The sequence below is a fragment of the Podarcis pityusensis genome (assembly GCF_964106645.2).
Source record: "Podarcis pityusensis genome assembly, chromosome: 10".
NCBI classification, from domain to species: Eukaryota; Metazoa; Chordata; class Lepidosauria; order Squamata; family Lacertidae; genus Podarcis; species Podarcis pityusensis.
Genome location: NC_138035.1, coordinates 10,967,988 through 10,989,727, shown reverse-complemented (window position 1 = coordinate 10,989,727; position 21,740 = coordinate 10,967,988).

Here is a 21,740-nt window from a genome sequence, read left to right as displayed (position 1 = left end):
TCCCAGGGAGTCCGCTACACCTTGAGCTCTGTGGAGGAAAAGTGGGCTATTGCTTAGGAGCATTTTGGACCCCAAAGAGCTCCCAGAATGGCTTAGATACAATCAGGTAAAACAAAAGAAGTCCCTGCCTTCAAGCTTACAATCCAAGAAAATAGGAAACATAAGGGGGATTGGGGGGGAGGGGGGTCAAAATCAGTCACCAATCACTAAGATGATTTTATTTATTTATTCATTTTTATATCCTGCCTTTCTCCCAGTGCAGGACCTAAATCACAGGTTAAAATGGAAGCAAATGCAACTAAAAACACACAATAAATGTAAATATTTAAAAGCACACAAATAAATAAGTGACCCACTTAAAAACACACACAAAGCACCCTATGACACCCACCCTTGGAAGACCCCACCATAACAGCCAGTTAGTGGCCAAAGGCCTGTTGGACCCAGGCAGATGGCGATAATGATGATTTGAAATTAACGCTACTGGTTGACAAATACGTCCCAGAATGAATCAGCTATGAATTTTAGAAATGGCTTTATCTATAGAGTGAAATACAAACGAGGAGGTCTCTGGGAATGTTCAGTGGAATGAAATAAAAAGGCCTTTCGAAAGCAAGACGGCAAATATTGCAACTTTTCACATTCTGCAAAACTGTTGTAGGAAACAATCTGCGTCATCAAAATGAAGTGGCAAAGTACAGCCCCCCCCCCAAAAAAAAATAGGGGGGTAGTGAGATTTGTAGATAAAATCTGCAGCATACATCCTTTGAAACTCGCCCACGTGTTCGACTCAGGCAGATATTCATATTTTATCTGCAATCTTGCTGGGTGAAGATCTTTGCTTGTGAGCTTCAAAGAACGATAGCAATCTCTTTCTGGGCTGCGTTGCACGGGGCTTAATCTCAGCTTGCCATCTGCGAGCCAACTCTCGTGGTCTCACAATCAATTTGTCCCATAAGCAAGGTCTTCCACGCCGATCCGGAACACTAATGCCATGGGGAGGTGGGTTATTTTCTTCCTCCAAACTTTCTTAACTTCAGGAAACACTTTCAAAGGATACCACTTTAAACAGTCATGGCTTCCCCCAAATAAATCTGGGAGCTGAAGTTTGTTGAGGGCGCCGAGAGTGCGTTAACAACCAGTCCCTCTTCCCAGGGGACTCTGGGAATTGTAGTTCTTGGATGGGAATAGAGCCATGATGCTCGCTAGGTGATGTTGTGAAAGTTGTGCTCTCTCTCAGCCACACCTACCTCATGGGGTTGTTGTGTCAAGTGTGTGGGGGAAACCATGTACAGAGGGAAGGGATAAAACTCCCCCCCCCCCACTGCAACTTCATATACAGTGGTACCTTGGTTCTCAAACGCTTTTGTACTCAAACAACTTGGAACCCAAACACTACAAACCCAGAAGTAAGTGTTGCAGTGTGCAAACCTTTTTCGGGAGCCGAACATGCTCTGTTTTGAGTGTTACACTTCCGATTTGAGTGTTACGCTGAGGTCTGTGTTTTTGCTATTTATTTTCCGTTTTTGTGGCTTTTTTGTTTTGTTTTTGTGACTGTGTGGAACCTAGTTCAGCTACTGATTGATTGATTGTGTAACTACAGTACATTGTTTATTGCTTTCATTTTAAGAATCAGTGGTCTCATTAGATAGTAAAATTCATGCTAAGTTGCTGTTTTAGGGGTTGTTTTTAAAAGTCTGGAACGGATTAATCCATTTTGCATTACTTTCTACGGGAAAGTGCACCTTGGTTTTGGAATTCTTTGGTTTTGGAACGGACTTCCAGAACGGATTAAGTTTGAGAACCAAGGTACCACTGTATCTAAAAGCAACCTGTGCTCAGATACCTGCACAGGTTGCCACTTGCAATCGCACTGAGTTCAAGGTGTTAATATTCTTCCTTAGCAGATTGGGACCAGTTTTCTTGTCAGATCACCTTGCCATAAAACACCTGTTCTGTATTTGTACGAAAGAGAAGGCAGGTACATTTGCTGTATCCTCTTTGGTGCCTTCTCAAAACACCTTTGAATAGGCCAGCATATCCAGAAATGCAGAATGTCATTGTGCATTTTAATCCAGTTTTTAGCTTATCGTTCATTTTGATTACTTTTTTTGAATGTTGTAAATAGTTGCATTTAGCTATTTTTGACTTTTTTAAGGAAAGAGCTTTTAACAGTGCCGCGCTGTTTTTGTTATCTGCATCTCATAGATTGGTTGGTTGGTTTTCAGATTATTTCAATTCTGTTAGAAAACGAATTGCTTTTCAACAGTTATCTTTGAGGTGGTTTTAGCTTTTTTGCCATTTATCTATGTTGCTTCAAATTGAGTAAAGTCCCAGTCTGGGAAAAGGAAGGCTTAGAAATATAATAACAACAACAACAACAACTTCAGGAATTTTTGCAAATCATTTTGTTTGTTTGTTTTCCAAACAAGCAGTGTATTAATTTTTTGAACTGAACAAATAAATACGAAATAAACAAGGTGCTTTTTTACTGGTGATTTTATTGCAAACTGCTTTGAGGTTTTATTACAACCCAGCGGCATGTATGTCTTGTTAAGTAAAAGAAAGGAAAACGCTAACCCCTGTGTATCGAGAGAGTTTCATGGCTGAGCAGGGATTTGAATCTGCTCAGAAAGCCAACACTCTTTCTGCTACCTCATGCAGCCTCTGTCTTCATAGAGCCGAGGAAGTTATAAGTATGTAATGTGACCACAAACTATTTAGGATAGTTTAACGTGGAACTGGAAGGCTTCCAAGCAGTGCCGATGGATTTAATGGCCTGACCTTCATTTTATGCTTAGTGCAATGTACCATTAATTGAAGGTAATTGTCGCGAGGAGACTGTGTTTCAAACACAGCATAGCCCTCGATTGTGGATCCCCTTTCTCCACTGTCCAACACTGTGTTCGTCTTGTCACACAATTCCCCGATTGTGTCCCAATAAATAGTCGCTCTGTCCTCTTGCGGCAGATTCCTTAACCAGTCGGTAAAAACCAAGCAACCGTGAGGAGGGAGGACGCAGGCACTGCCTAATGGAGAGGGAAGGAAATGAATGGTCAACACTTTGCTTGGCTAGACTGAGCTATTTAAGGGTGGTTGGAAATCCGCTGGTGAATTTCACTGGCGTTATCAGACATCTTTGAGACTTCCTCAAGATTCCTTCAGTGTTCAGTGCCTTGATGTTTTGCTGAAGGTGAAACTTGATGGCTCACTCCAGCCCCAGGCCTTGCGTGCTGAGGTCCCCAGGGCCACCCCAATAACTCACACATCACACAGAAATTTTTGTTTAAGGTTTTTGGCATAATTTTGGCCACAACTTTATTAAAATACAAAAATGTGAGTGGTTGCTTTGGCATTGGTTGTGACTATCTGCCCCCCCCCCCATGGGGGACAGACTGACATTCCGCATGCCTGCGAAAGTCAGAAAAGGGGAATACACTTGGGGGTAGTGACGGAGCAGGGAACCTGCCCTCAGCCCTCCCCAAATGCAACCAGGAGCTCTTGCAATGGCCCAAGCCCCCTTGACAGGGTGGACAAGCAATAGTTAGCCCCTGATTCCTTTAATGGAATCCCTTGCAGCAGCAGCAGCATTAGAGGGGCAGGCACAGCCAATCCATGCCCCTCAACCAACCTAACCATAAACCAATGCCTAAACGAAACCTTACGAGTTGTGACGATTTGCTACGCAGTAGGCAAAAACTAAATGGCCCCAGCCAGTCAGCCAGATGGACAAAATTCCTACCGGGCCCCTGCCCCAAGAGCAGACGACCCCATGACAGGCATAGCAAGGTCAAAGCGAACAACCCTAAATATAGGGAGGGGGGACGGGCAATCCAATGCATGGGCGAAAAGAGGAAGCGCTAGCCTCGTGCAAAGAGTTTTAGCCGTTCTGGCTGTCAATCAACAAATGGCAACATTAACTTCTTCCCAACAACAAGGGAAGCCCAATCGCATCAGTGGCCAACGATCAATTAGCCCGCCCCACAACTTTGGAGTGTCCTGGCGGCCCCCACCGCAACACGTGCTCTCCATGAAGGAGAACACGCTTTATTAAAAATTACCTGTGGTGATGGAGAATTTATTCACTGCTCCCTAGACATTTCAAGAGGACACTCAGCAGCCGCTCCAAGTGTTCCTATTTTCCAGGGACAGTCCTAGATTTAGAGAAGCCATCCCGGTTTCTGATTTGATCCCGGAATGTCCCACTTTCCCCTATTTTCATCAGAGAAATGTTGGAGGGTATGGAGTTATGCGACCCCCGAGCCAAGGACATAAATAACTATACAACCTTTAGAAGACATCTGAAGGCAGCCCTGCATATGGAAGGTTTTTAATGTTTCATGTTTTATTATGTTTTTATATATGTTGGAAGCCACCCAGAGTGGCTGGGCCAACCCAGTCAGATGGGCAGGGTATAAATAAAAAATAGAATTAAAAAAAAAGGTCAAGGGACCCCTGACCATTAGGTCCAGTCGTGGCCAGCTCTGGGGTTGCAGCACTCATCTCGCTTTATTGGCCGAGGGAGCCGGCGTACAGCTTCTGGGTCATGTGGCCAGCTTGACTAAGCCGCTTCTGGTGAACCAGAAACGCCGTTTACCTTCCTGCCAGAGCGGTACCTATTTATCTGCTTGCACTTTGACGTGCTTTCGAAATGCTAGGTTGACAGGAGCAGGGACCGAGCAATCGGAGCTCACCCCCTTGCGGGGATTCGAACCGCCGACCTTCTGATCGGCAAGCCCTAGGCTCTGTGGTTTAACCCACAGCGCCACCCGCGTTTCATTGGAGAAATGTTGGAGGGTATGACCCAGGAGGAGGAACACAGGAGGCTCTCTTACATCAAGACCATTGATCCATCTATTTCAGTATTCTCTATACTGACTGGCAGCAGCTCTCCAGGGTTTCAAGCAGGGGACATTCCCAGTCCAGCTTGGAGATGCTGGAGACTGCATCTGGGACCTAATGCATGCAAAGGAGATGTTTTGCCTCTGAGCTACCCCACCCAAAGTATTAAACAGCCTTGGCCCAGTATACCTGAAGGAGCGTCTCCACCCCCATCATTCAGCCCAGACACTGAGGTTCAGCTCCGAGGGTCTTCTGCTGGTTCCCTCCTTGCGAGAAGTGAAGCTACAGGGAACCATGCAGAGGGCCTTCTCGGTAGTGGCACCCTCCCTGTGGAACATCCTCCCTTCAGATGTCAAGGAAATAAATAACTGACTTTTAGAAGACATCTGAAGGCAGCCCTGCATTGGGAAGTTTTTAATGTTTGATGTTTTGATATGTGCTGTGATCCACCCAGAGTGGCTGGGAAAACCCAGCAAGATGGGTGGGGCATTCTTATAATTATTATTATAATTATTATTATAATATTATTATTATCAAATGTTTTCTACAACACAACTGGACCTGCAGCAGTTGGAAATAATTTGAATCTTTCTCCCAGGTAGTAACCTCTTTATTGGCTTCAAATTTTAGCCTGGACACTGAGGTCCTTCTCCGAGGGCCTTCTGGCGGTTCCCTCCCTGTGAGAAGCCAAGTTACAGGGAATCAGACAGAGGGCCTTCTTGGTAGTGATGCCCTCCCTGTGGAACACCCTCCCTTCAGAGCTCAAGGAAATAAACAACAATCTGATTTTTAGAAGACATCTGAAGGCAGCCCTATTTAGGGAAGTTTTTAATGACTGGTGTTTTATTCAGTTTTTAATCTGTTGGGAGTTGCCTAGAGTGGCTGGGGTATAAATAAAGGATGATGATGATGATGATGATGTTGCTGTTCAGTTCTTCTATGTAACTCTTATGGTGTATGTTTGGTTTTTTCCTGTACATTATGTTGTGAGCCAGGATTAGACTGGGAGATGATTTGCAGCAGATTGGAACAAGTTCCTGACTCAATAATAGCAACGAAGACTTTTTGGGATAGTGTGTATAATGAGTTTTAAAAGATATTTAGGTACACCTTTCATAAAAAAAAACCTGGAGGCATTTTTGCTAGGAATGGTTGGAGAGGACATTAAAAAGGAAGATCAGATATTCTTCCTGTATGCCACAGCAGCAGGAAGACTACTCCTCGCACAGAGATGGAACAACAGAATATTCTGACAATTGAAGAATGGCAACAGAAAGTATTGGAGTATGCAGACATAGCAAGGCTAACTGGAAGAATCTGACAGCAGGACGATGAGAAATTCCAAAAAGAATGGTCCAAATTTATAGTATACTTAGAGAAAACTGTACATAAATAAAGACACTCACAGGACGGAAATAAAACTCATAATGTTTATTGTAAACTTTTGGTTAGACCACAAGATGTAATGCTGTATTATAATAAGAAATGTACGTTTAAAGTATAATACAAAAATTTATTAAGGAATTATAGTCATTTATAGAATGTATATATAGTAATCACACTTAAGTAAGAGCAATGTAGAGAAGCCAGAAGAGGGGTGGAGGGAAGTTAACTCGGATAAGATATAGATTGAAAGGAGAACAATATTGTTAAGCTGTATTGTGCTTAAGATATTTGAAAAAAATTATGGGGGGGGAGGAAACAATAATAGCAACGAAACACCTTTCCCAGGTGTAAGAAAACATTTGTAAGAAAACAATATTCGAGTGTGGCAGCATCAACACCCTGTCTATATTATATCTTATTTCATGCAATAAATAAATAAATTTCAATTAAAGAAATAAATGGATCGAAACACATTCTCTTTTTTTGGTGATGGGCATTGTGGTGATGTCTTCCTTTGAGAAAAGTAACCCATTATCGAAGCCAGTCTGTCTGTTTAGGTGTCGCTCCAAAGAATTCACACCATTTCCAGCAGCAGCTTTTAGTGCTGTTTAGAGTTGGCTCTCAGCCTGATTAATGGGCAGTCCAAAAGTAGGTAAACGGCGCGGTATTAGCTTGATTCCTCTACAGTAAAACACAAACTTCGCCCAATATAAACCTTTCCAAGGCTGCTGTTCCAAATATTTCATTAGTTGGGGAAAGTAATGGGGCTAATGAATTTTGCTTTGTTGGCGTCACTGGAACAGAAGAGCAGAAAATCAAAGCGGGAAGGAAACAGGCATGAATGAGAGAAAATATTTGAGTGCCTTAGCAAGAATAATCGTTCGTTCTGCATCCTCCCCTCCCTGCCAGATTGTCGAGTTCATAGTGCCTTTCTAATAAGTTAAGAAAACACATAAATCGCTGCATTCAAATAGCGCCTGGTAGCTGAAATACCTGTGTAATTATGATAAATATAGGTTATTAAATAGGCGTGCAATAAGTGCCTGCTTTCGTATTATCTTCCTACTGTACTTATTTAAAGATTTGCATTGTGGGGGGGGGGGAGCTGTGGCAGAGTTGAGCATATATGAAACCCTAAGAAGGAATGTAATATCACTTCCAAAGGTGAAATCCCAGGAATGCAGTCAGGATCCTACCCAAACAATGGGCAGTGAAGCCTCAGCCTGAGCAGCAGCTTTCGTATATTCACCAAGGTAATTTTCTCCCCATAGATATGTCCCAGGAAAAAAGCTGGTGCGGTTCCTGTATTGCAGGGGGTTGGAATAGAGGACCCTTTGGGTGTCTTCCATCTCTACAATTCTATGATTTGTATCACAAGAAGAGCCATGCTGAATCACACAATCACGAAATCCCTGCTGGATCTATCCAGCAAATGCAGCACATCATAATAACGAAAGCTGAGACCTGTTGGGTCAGACCAATGTATCCGGTGAATCTAGCACAGGGGTCAGCAAACTTTTTCAGCAGGGGGCCGGTCCACTGTTCCTCAGACCTTGTGGGGGGCCGGACTATATTTTGAAAAAGAAAGAAAAAAGAACGAATTCCTATGCCCCACAAATAACCCAGAGATGCATTTTAAATAAAAGGACATGTTACGTACTGAAGTTCTCACCCTGGGCCAGCAGGGGGATACTGTAGATAGTTATGCAAATGAAGGATCAAAAGTGACGTTCAGTGATTGGATAGTTTGTATGCAAATGAAGGATCAAAAGTGACGTTCAGTGATTGGATAGTTTTAGAAAGTTGTTACAGTAACAAGGTACTGGAGCTCTATATAAGCAGGCTGACTGAGCCCTTCAGTTCAGTCCTGTTCTGGCCTGAATAAACAAGAGCTGTTTGAAGAATCGCTGTGTCGTCTGATATGTTCGCCCACAACTTAACAGGACACATTCTACTCTTGTAAAAACACTGATTCTCATACCGTCCGCAGGCCGGATTTAGAAGGCAATTGCGCCGGATCCAGCCCCCGGGCCTTAGTTTGCCTACCCATGATCTACCACATCATAAGAATAAAAACTGCCCTCTGTAAAGTCAGACACATTGAGATATGAAGCTGCCTTGTGCTGCCAGAACATTTGGTCTAGCTAGCCCAGTAGGATCTCTTCTGGCCAATAGTAGGATCCTCAGGAAGTCTTGCCCTCCCCGCCATCTCACCTCTTCCTACATTTAAACACATCTGTTATGTCAACTTTGTCTTTATCTTGGATGGCAGAGATCAGGGCCGTCTTTAGCATATGCGCCGCCGGGGTGCAAAGATCCGCCCAGCGCCCCCTAAATTTAGTTCAGCCCCCAAATTAACTTTTATTATGCTTAGGTCACTATTATCATTTGATAAATAGCTCTCACACCTGCACAGCTCCCAAAGGAGATTTTGTGTGTGTGTGTGTGTGTGTGTGTGTGTGTGTGTTTAACACCAGCTTTTCTAAAGAAGACAAAGAACACATTAGGAGCCGGTACAAAGACATGCGCTTACAGTCGTAGGGAGGTGTCTGAAAGATGAGATGGGCGGGCATTGTGTGCATGCATGGGAGAGCCATCTTGGGCAGCCTTTCATTGTGGGAGCAACCTTATTTCTCGAGGAGCTGGGAGGGCCCTTGTGAGCGCACATATACGAGTTCTTTTTGGGAAGGTTCCGGAGCCTGTGCGCGCTCCCATCGCTAGATAGGCGCATTCTCTTTCTGTCTGTCTCTCCCGCTTTCCTGTCACTCTCCCAGCTTTGGAGAGCGAGACTTTCCAGAGAGCTCTCCCTGAAGCAGCATTAGCTTAGGCAGCGGCTTCAGCGGTGGGTGCCTGTTGCCCCCCAGAATTCGGCGTCCGGGTGACCCACACCCCTTGCACCCCTGGGTAAAGACAGCCCTGGCTGAGATGGATATTAAGATGGATGTATCCATGGTTATTTTATTTAATGTGAGCTGATGGGTTTTGTTTTTTCCTCCTCTTCCTTCTTTTCTTTCTTTTTCTTCATTGAACTGAAATTTTGAACAATCAATTTATAAAAGCAACCACTGTGGTGCTCCTGCTGGAACATTTCCACCGTGTTCACCTCTCCAACACCTCCACCTTCTCCCTGTCAGATAAACTCTGTCAGATGGGCAGGTGGGTGCTCGTGAGTAACCAGGAAGGACTCCAACATGTCTTTTACAGGTTTTATTTAGTGCAAATTATTTATAGTGCAGAAACTCAAAGTTCATGTCCATCTCAGTCACTTGCAGATTCCGGGAGTGGCCCCTTATGGCTTTTTCCCCAACATAAAAACTTAGACACCCCCAATTTCCGCCTCCCCTCCTTACATTTCACCCCTCTCCGCAAGCTGGGTGACGGAAGCGGCATGTCTGTTTCCTGGCCAGCCAGGCTAGGTGAGGTGTTTGGGCTCTCAGTAACATCTTCGAGCCCTCCCCTCGCCCGGCTATCCCCTTTCCCCTCTGCTCCACTGGAGGTGTGGCTTTCCCCACCGCTAGATGAGACACTGCTCCTCAGCAGCGTCGGAGGCTCTCTGTATTCCCCTGCCCCCCTCCCCTGTTCCGATGGCAGTCCCCTGACACACTCCAACATTTATCCAACGAAAACAGGGACATTCTATTCCATCCCCTTCAACATTTCTCCAACAAAAAGAGTGCCACCCCCTCCAGCATTTCCCTGATGAAAATAGGGATGTCCTACCATACCCTCCAACATTTCTCCAATGAAAATAGGGACGTCCTAAGGAAAAGTGGGACATTCTGGGATCAAACCAGATACTAGGATGGCTTCTGTAAATCTGAGACTTGGAGGGTCTGCCTCAGTCAGCAACAGCAACCCACCTGCCAAGAAGGCAGAACAGTGGTTTCTCCCTACCTTGCCAGCAGCTTAAGAGCATAAGAACATAAAGGCTTAAGAGGAGCCTGCTGGATCAGGCCAATGGCCCATCTAGTCCAACATCCTGTTCTCACAGTGGCCAACCAAGATCCTGTTCTCACAGTGGCCAACCAAGGGCCTGTGGGAAACCAGCAGGCAGGATCCGAGCACGAGAACACTCTCCCCTCCTGTGGTTTCCAGCAATTGGTATGAACTGAATGAACTCAGAACCTTCATGCTGCTTGGGGGTGGAGCTATTCCAACCACATTCCAAAGGAGTCTAGAAAAACAGCTCCCTTTGAAAAATACAGAACCAAGGCTCCAGGATTCTGGGTTCCGGATTTTGTACGAGCACACGGAAAGTCGCACGCAATCTCTCCTGTTCAGGCTAGCTCTCCAAACCAGGAAGGTTGGCAGTGTTCCCCTGCCTGTGACCTTCTCGTGCTATAATTACAAAAGTCACAATGGGTATAATTACCATATAAAACTTTAACATACCTTGGCCAAGTACATAATCATTGGGAGAAAGATTGACGGGGCCTGCACTGTCAATTATCTTTTTGTTCCTCCATTGGGTTTTTGTGTGTGTGCATGTTCCCACCTTCTGTTTTGGGACAGGAAGGCTCCAAGTCGGAAAATAGGGCTATGGCAAGTCTTTTTAGCGAAATGATTGAAGGGCGAACAGTCCCCACTTCCAATCCCGGTCATTTATAGGTGAACCGCCATGTTATTCACACCACTCAATTGCCAGTGAAAGAAGCAGGCCTCTAAGTCAATACAGAGTTTATCTATAGTTAAATATACTGTCAGTTTGATATATGAACTCGCCGTGTGAACTGCAGGGATTGCCAGTGCTTGCCAATTTCCTTCTTTCTCAGTAGGCCCTCAAAGTTCTCTCCTTCCTTGTGGCTCAAATCTCCTCTCTCTCTCTCTCTCTCTCTCTCTCTCTCTCTGGGTTTTCAGATCTCCTGAGGGTCGAACCCTGAGATACACAGGGCAATGGACGGGTCAGGGGGTGTAGCCTGGTTGGATAGGACTGAGACTATTGCAAACCCTCCAAGTGTCCCTATTTTCCAGGGGCAGTCCCGGATTTACAGAATCCATCCCAGTTTCTGATTTGATCCTGGAATGTCCCACTTTCCCTCAGGATGGATTAGAGGGCAGTTTCCAATATAAAAACACAAAAATCCATAGCATAGTAACAAATAAAAATAACGCCACCGGTCCATCGATTGTATAATTATTCAAGGGCCTAGGACAAGAGGAATGGTTTCACCTGTTGCCTAAGGCCTGGGTCAAGCATCCCACAAATGGGGAGCTCCCACAGAAAAGGCCCATTCTCGTGTTGCCACCCTCCGAACCTCTCACAGAGGAGGTACATCAAATGATGTTCTCAGGATCTGGGTCGGTTCATATGGGGAGAGATGTTCCTTGAGCAACTGGTATTCAGAGCCATTGCTGCCATTGACCATGAATGCAAAGCATAGCCATCACGGCTTGTAGTCATCAATAGTCATATCCTCCATGATATTAATATATCCCATCAGCAATATGTCCTTTTCTGTACCAACCTTCCATTCCTTGAATTTATTATTTCAGCTGAGTAATAACCTTCTCTCTCTTTTTCTAATTTCCTGCCACTATCTGTCCCCTCATCATGGTTCTCACGCTTGTGATAAGCTTTAGTGCATTTTTTATATAAAAGTACAAAGGGGGCAAGGGAATAAAATTCTACAAAATGAAAGCATTCTTATCAAGAGAGCTAGTTGAACAGAGCTGAATGGCACATTAAAAAAAATAATAAAACACCCCAAAACATTGACTGGTAAAATATAGTTGCTCCCAATTCAACCAGAGGTTAATAACAGGGTGAGATTCACGGTATGTCAGTCCAAGGCCACACTTAAGACCCATAAGTGTGACACAGGTAGATCTGTTCATATGATCCTTGGGCATGCAGGCAGAACATCTGATTTCTATGCAGGTGTGAGTCCTGATGTCTGCTTGGTTAGAAATTTCAACTCGGTGTCTCTGTTGAATCTATATATATACTTGGGCTCCATAATCACTGCAGATGGTGACAGCAGTCACAAAATTAAAAGACGCCTGCTTCTTGGGAGAAAAGCGATGACAAACCTAGACAGCATCTTAAAAAGCAGAGACATCACCTTGCCAACAAAGGTCCATATAGTTCAAGCTACGGTTTTCCCAGTAGTGATGTAAGGAAGTGAGAGCTGGACCACAAAGAAGGCTGATCACTGAAAAATTGATGCTTTTGAATTATGGTGTTGGAGGAGACTCTTGAGAGTCCCATGGACTGCAAGAAGATCAAACCTATCCATTCTTAAGGAAATCAGCCCTGAGTGCTCACTGGAAGGACAGATCCTGAAGAGAAGACTCCCTGGAAAAGACCCTGGTGTTGGGAAACAATGAGGGCACAAGGAGAAGGGGATGACATAGGACGAGGTGGTTGGACAGTGTTCTCAAAGCTACTAACATGAGTTTGACCAAACTGCGGGAGACAGTGGAAGGCAGGAGTGCCTGGCGTGCTCTGGTCCATGGGGTCACGAAGAGTCAGACACGACTAGACGTGTGGCATAGCATAGGTTGCCAGCATCCGGAACCACACACAGGGGGTGGAAGAAAGGGAAAGGGATGGAGGATGGATGCGCATTCAACTGCCTAATGGCGTCCATGTCACCTAGGAGGTAGAGATAGGAACTTGATCCAGTAGTGCTAGTTTCTCAAAGTCTGGTAGTCATTTACATTTACAGCTATCCTGCTATCCCCCTTGACTCTAGTTAATCCTAATGCCCCCACCCAGAAGGCAAGGCCACCCTCTTTGGTAACCACTGCTCTAGGCACTGTAAAATAAAAAAAGGTCATTCCCTCCTTTTAGCATGAATGCTACAGCCAAGAGCGTTGATCCCTTGCTCAACATCTTCCTAGTTGCAGCTGGAGAAAGGCCTCCAAAAGAGGATCTCAAGGCATGGGCAGGTACAGATGGGAAAACAGCCTACCTCAAATGATCCAGGATAAACACCAGCACTTTGTATTGTGCCAGAAAGCAGAGCAGCAGCCCATCAGCATGGCTTGCAGCCTGCAATGAACCTATCCCCCATGAATTTCTAAGGTAAAGGTAAAGGGACCCCAGACCATTAGGTCCAGTTGTGGCCGACTCTGGGGTTGCGATGCTCATCTCGCTTTATTTGCTGAGGGAGCCGGCATACAGCTCATGTGGCCAGCATGACTAAGCTGCTTCTGGCGAACCAGAGCAGCACACGGAAATGCCGTTTACCTTCCCGCCGGTGTGGTACCTATTTATCTACTTGCACTTTGACGTGCTTTCGAACAGCTAGGTTGGCAGGAGCAGGGACCGAGCAACGGGAGCTCACCCCGTCGGGGGGATTCGAACCGCCAACCTTCTGATTGGCAAGTCCTAGGCTCTGTGGTTTAACCCATAGCGCCACCCTCATCCCTTCCATGAATTTCTAAATCAATATAAATATATGTTCTAGTGGCAATAACGCCCGAAATGGTAACAATTATGGTCACTCCAACAATTCCATCTATTCCTGATGCTCAGGTGTGAGTGTCATCGTTTATATAGCCAAGACGCACAAGAAGAGAGTATTGGCAAAGTTTGAGGGAGGTCAAACATTTCCAGAAGTCGGGGCGGGGGAACCTCTTAAGAAAAAAATACTCGGGGAAGGAGCCCAAAACAGACTTAGGAGCAGTGATCATGTTCAGTGGTCATGAGATCGAATGGAGGGGGGATGGGATGAAGGACTGCTGCAAAGGTCATGGCTGGCTGGCTGGAACAGTCAACAGAAGTATTCTATGCTGCAACATTTAGTGGCAGGAATAATAATAGTAGTAGCCTTTCACTTGCATACAATTTAACATCGAATAGGTAAAAAGGTAAAGGTAAAGGACCCCTGGACAGTTACGTCCAGTCAAAGGTGACCATGGGGTTGCAGCACTCATCTTGCTTTCAGGCCGAGGGAGCTGTCGTTTGTCCACAGACAGCTTTCCGGGTCATGTGGCCAGCATGACTAAACCACTTCTGGCGCAACGAGACACCGTGACGGAAACCAGAGTGCACGGAAACACTGTTTACCTTCCCGCTGCAGTGGTACCTATTTATCTACTTGCACTGGGGTGCTTTCGAACTGCTAGGTTGGCAGGAGCTGGGACAGAGCAATGGGAGCTCACTCCGTTGCCGGGATTTTAACCGCTGACCTTCCAATGGGCAAACCCAAGAGGCTCAGTGATTTAGTCCACAGCGCCACCCGCGTCCCAACTTAACATTGATCCCAACTTAACATTGAATAGGATGAAATGACGCTGATTTCCCTTAGAGTGAATCTCAAAGCAAAACCCCTTCATTCTTCTGCAACACTGCAGCTTATCTAATTCTGACTCTGTAACAGTTAATGTGTAGGAACTGAATTCGTTTTCTGTGTTGCTGTTTTAATCTCTCGATGACTGAAACTTTTGCCAGAAAACCAGTGATGAGTTCTTGGCGGTGGGGGTGGGGTGTAGTTTTCTTTGTAATAGGCACAACACCCACAGTCTTTCTTGTGCCCTGAACATATGCAAATTAATAATCAAGAAAGATGAGAGCAAAATAAAACCGTGATGATTTAATGACGCCTATAGCTGATCCCCGGATGCTGCTGATAACAAGATATGGGCGGAGGGATGGAGGAAAGGGTTAGGAACTCCCCACAAATGTTATCTGCAGCGTACGTCAATTTCCATGCTCATTGCATGACGACCTGCATCTGTGCAAAACCATCTGTCATGCTAATCAGAAGCTGAAACACCCCATCGGTTTCGTGAGCTCGCAAAGCCACGCTCGGCTCTGCATGGGCATCTGCTAGCTGTACATCTGAGTAACTCTGCTGACTTCAACAGCGCCATTTCTGATTAGCGCCAATGAAAAGGGAAAGGGAAATAATTGGCTTTCATTTCAGTCGCAAGTTACTTGTGTAATCAATTTGTCTGGCTGCTCTTTTTGATCGCTGTGGATAGCTCTGCGCCCAGAAAGAAGCGATTTTTAAAAACACATTCAGATTGAAAGCCTCCATAAAAGGCACTTGCGTTTCCTTTATACTATCGCTCTTCATCTCTGCAGAGCAGGCGGAGCCAACAGGGTGCCTTTCGGATAGTGATGGACTACAACTCCCATCAGCCATATCCAGCATGGCCAGGGGGGAGTCATGATAGGAACTGTAGTCCAAGAACATCTGGAGGGCATTACATTGCTACCCTTGTATGGATGATCCATTTGAGATAAAGCAAACATTCCCAGTGCTCAGGGATGGGGATAAAATTATTATTTTTAACTGGCTCCCACATGAGGGCCACCAACCTAGATTGCTTTAAAAGAGGATTAGACCAATTCAGAGTTCTTAACTTATAGCTCTCCAGATGTTGTTGACCAACAATCAGGAATGAAGGGAGATGCAAGACGTCTCCACACCAAAGACATTTTTTTTCCAGAAGGGATTCAAACGCTTACCAGAACTTCAAGTTTGCACAATTAAAGTGGATTAAAGTGCTCTGTCGATCCTAGCACAACAAATCCACTTAAACCACTTGTGGTTTGGAAATTGATGGGGAAATGCATCAAAAAGTGTGGGATGAATGATTGACTAATGGGAAGACGTGTAAAAACATGGCAGGCAAATCAAAACGAATGTTCATTGTCATATGACTGCCCCATAAACAAATCTGAACAAATGCGCAGTGAAGACTGGACGCAGTTTAATCACTATATAAGTATTGCTCAAGCAAATCAGGGTGCATGTTGAATATGTAGTTTAGAAGTATCCAGAAAGCCACAGATTAATTAGCCAGCCCTGCTTTACCTGAAGCAGAATTTTCGCGTGTCCTGTTTATATTTGTTGTTGTTTAGTCGTTTAGTCGTGTCTGACTCTTTGTGACCCCATGGACCAGAGCACGCCAGGCACTTCTGTCTTCCACTGCCACCTGCAGTTTGGTCAAACTCATGCTGGTAGCTTCGAGAACACTATCCAACCATCTCGTCCTCTGTCATCCCCTTCTCCTTGTGCCCTCCATCTTTCCCAACATCAGGGTCTTTTCCAGGGAGTCTTCTCTTCTCATGAGGTGGCCAAAGTATTGGAGCCTCAGCTTCACGATCTGTCCTTCCAGTGAGCACTCAGGGCTGATTTCCTTCAGAATGGATAGGTTTGATCTTCTTGCAGTCCATGGGACTCTCAAGAGTCTCCTCCAGCACCATAATTCAAAAGCATCAATTCTTTGGCGAGCATCCTTCTTTATGGTCCATCTCTCACTTCCATACATCACTACTGGGAAAACCATAGCTTTTCCTATATGGACCTTTGTTGGCAAGGTGATGTCTCTGCCTTTTAAGATGCTGTCTAGGTTTGTCATTGCTTTGGATATCAGAGAATTCCAACAAAAACAGAAGTGGATTTTGCTGGTGTTAACGCATTCCTCCTATGTTTGTAATGGAAATCAATTTGGGAAATGTGCTTGTTACTCGCCATCGCCGTTGCTTTCAGTCCGCAAATGATTCGCAATTGATTACATCTCCCCACACACCAGTTTTCATGGAGTTTCCTTTGCACTGAAATGTGAATTCAATGGCTGTGCACAGCAAGACAATTAACATAGCTTTGGGCAGAAGACAAACTGCAGCAGAAGAGAAGCAACGCCGCATGCAAAAGAAAAAATATAGAGCAAAGCAGGAAAAAATATGCCTTCTCGCATCCCTAATTAAGAGGTGAGCTCAAGCTGTTTGGATTGAATGAGTTCAGTCCCAAACTGGTGCAGTTCTGGCGGCTGAAAAAGAACCCAGATTCATTAGTCACCAGGCTGTGAGACGATGGCTTCACTGTCATGCATCCCTTTTAATATTTCCAAAGGAGAAGCAGCTTATAACATCCATATGAAAATCTACCATCAAAAGTATGCTATGAGACAAATATGGCAAGCATTTATTATTTGTTTTTAACAGCAACTCTGTCCTCCTTTTTTGCCCTGCTGCTAAGTTTAGCCAAGATTTATCTGTTCCTTGGGTCTTTCATTTTTGGAATTAATTTGTTTTAAGGCTGATGTGTGAAGGAGAAGAATCAGCCCGATCTGGTTTTATTGATGTTTTTGATGTAGGTGAAAGGCCAACAGAACGTGGGGCTATGAAGGTGGTGGAAAGTCTAGCCGACAGTCATTTCCAAGCGAGGAAGTGCGTTTTGCTTCCTCTTTGAAAGCGTGAGTTTTTACAGCTGCCTTATTTGATGTGATTCGTCAGATTAGCAGGAATTTAGCCATCTTGATAAAAGTGTTTTCTGTGCCTTGTTGAAGCTTACAGCAAATCTGCTGGTTGACAGTTTATGGGGAAAGCCTCCTTATATAGGCATTGTCACCTGTTTGTTTGTTTGCCCTTCCATCCATCCATCCCTCTCTATATATCGGTATCTATCATTTTCAGGATAGCTCTGAAACACAAGGCATGGCCGAGCCCAGACTTTGCACACTCACAGTGTAGCTGGACTACAACTCCCATCATCCCTTACCCTTGGCCATACTTCCAACTCCAACTTGACCTTTTTTCGTGGCAGTGCCTAAACTTTGGAACTCCCTGCCTGTTGATATCAGACAGGCTTCTTCACTTTACTCTTTTTGGCATCCACTAAAAACATCACGCGGGTGGCGCTGTGGGTTAAACCACAGAGCCTAGGACTTGCCGATCAGAAGGTCGGCGGTTCGGATCCCTGCGACGGGGTGAGCTCCCGTTGTTCGGTCCCTGTTCCTGCCCACCTAGCAGTTCAAAAGCACGTCAAAGTGCAAGTAGATAAATAGGTACCACTCCGGCAAGAAGGTAAACGGCATTTCCGTGTGCTGCTCTGGTTCACCAGAAGTGGCTTAGTCATGCTGGCCACATGACCCGGAAGCTGTACGCCAGCTCCCTCGGCCAGTAAAGCAAGATGAGCGCCGCAACCCCAGAGTCGGTCACGACTGGACCTAATGGTCAGGGTTCCCTTTACCTTTACTTTAAAAACATCATTGTTTAGACAAGCCTACCCAGATGTTTAGAAACTTGACACGAGCTTTAATCCATTTTAGGCCTGTTGTCATTTTAACTTTTCAAACGTCATAAATTATTGTTCTTCATTTTTCCTGTTGATAATTTTATCGTTTCAACTTTTTTGTAAACTGCTTGGGGATGCCGTTGCCTTATCATCAAGTTGTGTATACATTTTATGAAATATTTTTTTAAAAAACATGCAGGGACCTGCCTTCTTTTGGGTAAATATTATTATTATTATTATTATTATTATTATTATTATTATTAAAAATTTCCAAAAATTCCACCTATAATTCCAACATGTTTTTTTTAAAAAAAAACTTTTATATTGCTGACTTCCCATCCCATTTTCCACGATGTTTTTCTTACACCCTGTTGCTGCGCACTGTCTTCCCTCTTTTTTAACATAGTCATAACACAATAATCTTAAATTCTTTCTGTTGCTCATAGTTCAAAACCTGCTCACAGATACTTCATGCTGTAGTATTTCTTCAAACAATCCAATAATAATCACAACAGCAGCAGCAACAACAACAACAACGCCAACAACAACAAATTATTTATACCCCGCCTCTTTGGCTGGGTTTCCCCAACCACTCCGGGCGGCTCCCAACAGAAGATTAAAAACAGAATAAAACTTCAAACATTAAAAACTTCCCTAAACAGGGCTGCCTTCGGATGTCTTCTGAAAGTCAGATGGTTGTTTATTTCCTTGACATCTGATGGGAGGCCGTTCTACAGGGTGGGCGCCACCACCGAGAAAGCCCTCTGCCTGGTTCCCTGCAACCTCACTTCTCACAGTGAGGGAACCACCAGAAGGCTCTCAGCGCTGGACCTCAGTGTCCGGGCAGAACGATGGGGGTGCAGAGACGCTCCTTCGGGTATACAGGACCAGGGTTTTTAGGGCTTTAAAGGTCAGCACCAACACTTCGAATTGTGCTCGGAAATGTGCTGGGAGCCAATGTAGGTCTTTCAGGACCGGTGTTATATGGTCTAAAAGGCTTCCATTCTCTCTCTCTCTCTCTATATATATATATTAGTTTCTCTTACTTTAGCTGTTAACTTTGCTGATTCAACATAGTCCATTCCTTTGCTTACTTCTTCTTTAGTAGGAACTTCTTCGTCTTTCCATTTCTGCTTTCAGGTAAAGATTACGTCACATGAAAACGAACAAACGCCCTCAAGCTTTCGTGATCTGTGCAGGCTGGCATTGAGTAGGGTCAGATCTAAATGTAATAACTGCCCCTTCTGGATGGAACAAAATACAATATTGAGAGCTGAGGCATCCCTGACAGTTACCCCCCTCCCCTTTCCCCCCCCAAAAAAACCTCCTGCCCATACCTGCCGCCACAATCTCCTTTGCCTTCGCTTTCTGCTCCAGGCTAGTTGCGGAGAAAGTAACTGGGATATTTGAGATCATAAAGGGTTTTGGATGAGTGAACCTGGAGTGACTAAAGCTTTTAGCAAAGAATGGGATGGATCGCCAAGCCCTGCCGTCACATTACATAAACATATGCTTAACGGTACGCACCGTATGTGGGGGCCTGGCGCCACCGTTGCATTAAGTGAAATTTTAGACTGAAATTGGAAGGTGCTCAGCTCTTGGCTCCGGGTACCTGCTTCTCTGTTCCCTTTCAGAGTTCAAGTAAGAAAAGCCAAAGTAGCGTCGGAGAATGTGGATGGTGCCGACCAGGTCTTGACCTAATGTGAGCTAAAGGGGAGAGAGGAGTTTGGGGGCCTCTCTTCTCCCCCCATACATGCAAGCATCCAAGTTTCGATTTCATCCAAAGAGCTCAAAGCTCTTTTTTGTTTTCATTTTAAATATACATTAATGGGGACTGAGATTTCTGCACGCTGCTGACATCCCATTCATTATCACGGTTGGGACGAAGGCATCCTGCTTAACATTCCTTGAATGCCCTGTTTTTATACCTCTTTACTAGATTGTCAGATGTATGCTATTTGAGACACTGTGGTCTAATCCACTGAGCCTCTTGGGTCAGTGATTCGAATCCCCGCAATGGGGTGAGCTCCCGCTGCTCTGTGCCAGCTCCTGCCAACCTAGCAGTTCGAAAGCACGCCAGTGCAAGTAGGTAAATAGGTACCACTGCAGCCGGAAGGTAAACAGTGTTTCTGTGTGCTCTGGTTTCTGTCATGGTGTCCCATTGCACCAGAAGCGGTTTAGTCATGCTGGCCACAAGACCTGGAAAGCTGTCTGTGGACAAAGGCCAGCTCCTTCGGCCTGAAAGCAAGATGAGCGCCACAACCCCATAGTTGCCTTTAACTGGACTTAACCATCCAAGGGTCCTTTACCTTTTACCTTTTTACCTTATTCAGTAGCTCCACACTGATGATCAGTGCGTTTTTTCTAAAAATAAAAATGAGTCTCATTTTGACTCCAGAAAATCACCATTTTATAGTTTAAATCGGAGGAAAATAAATACAGTAAATGCACAAAAGTACGAAGATTCACAAAATGTTTAGGGGTATGCATGCCCCTGTGTACCCCCAGGGGGGAAAAGCACTGCTGATGCTGTCCTTGTTTTCCCTATGACTTGCCTGGTTAAGTGTATAGCTCTGCATTTCTTTACTAACCAATCTTAAAAGAAAAAGTTATACAGGGGAAGCTGTTATTTACTGGGCATTTAGAACATACTTCTGTGTTGTCATGCTGGGAGTGTGGCATTGGAAAAGTAGGAAAGGGAATGCAATTTTAATTTTCCCATTTAATTTTTTATTTAATGGTGTTTTATTTATTCAATAGGATTTATATATCACTTGGGACATGGGTGGTGCTGTGGTCTAAACCATAGAGCCTAGGGCTTGCCGATCAGAAGGTCGGCAGTTTGAATCCCTGTGATGGGGTGAGCTCCCATTGCTCAGTCCCTGCTCCTGCCAACCTAGCAGTTTGAAAGCACAGCAAAGTGCAAGTAGATAAATAGGTACCGCTTTGGCGGAAAGGTAAACGGCGTTTCCGTGCGCTGCTCTGGTTCGCCAGAAGTGGCTTAGTCATGCTGGCCACATGCCCCGGAAGCTGTACGCCGGCTCCCTTGGCCAATAAAGTGAGATGAGCACTGCAACCCCAGAGTTGGCCACAACTGGACCTAATGGTCAGGGGTCCCTTTACCTTTACCTCAGGAAAACTAGGACCTTCCGGGATCAAATAAAAAACGGGGATGGCTTCTGTAAATCCAGGAGTGTCCCTGGAAAATAGGGACACTTGGGGCATCTGTATGTCCTAATAACATCACCATCTCCACTGTCCCTCATTCCAAGGAAACCGAATTCTGGCTAAGCGCCTGGAACTCCCGGGGATCCCACACTGCTCGGAAAATATTGGGGTGGCATGTGACACTACAATAGCCTCTCAGTCCTCCTTCCAGGGAAGCAAGAGGCATTCTCAGACGTGTTCCAGCCAGGCAAATAAGCACTCGGGAAAGGTGCAAAGCAAATGCTGGCTGGGATTGTGGCCCCGGGGAGAGAAGGTGTGGCTGGGAAGGAGACGCAGTGTGGAGAGAGAACCATAGGCCAGATACAGAAG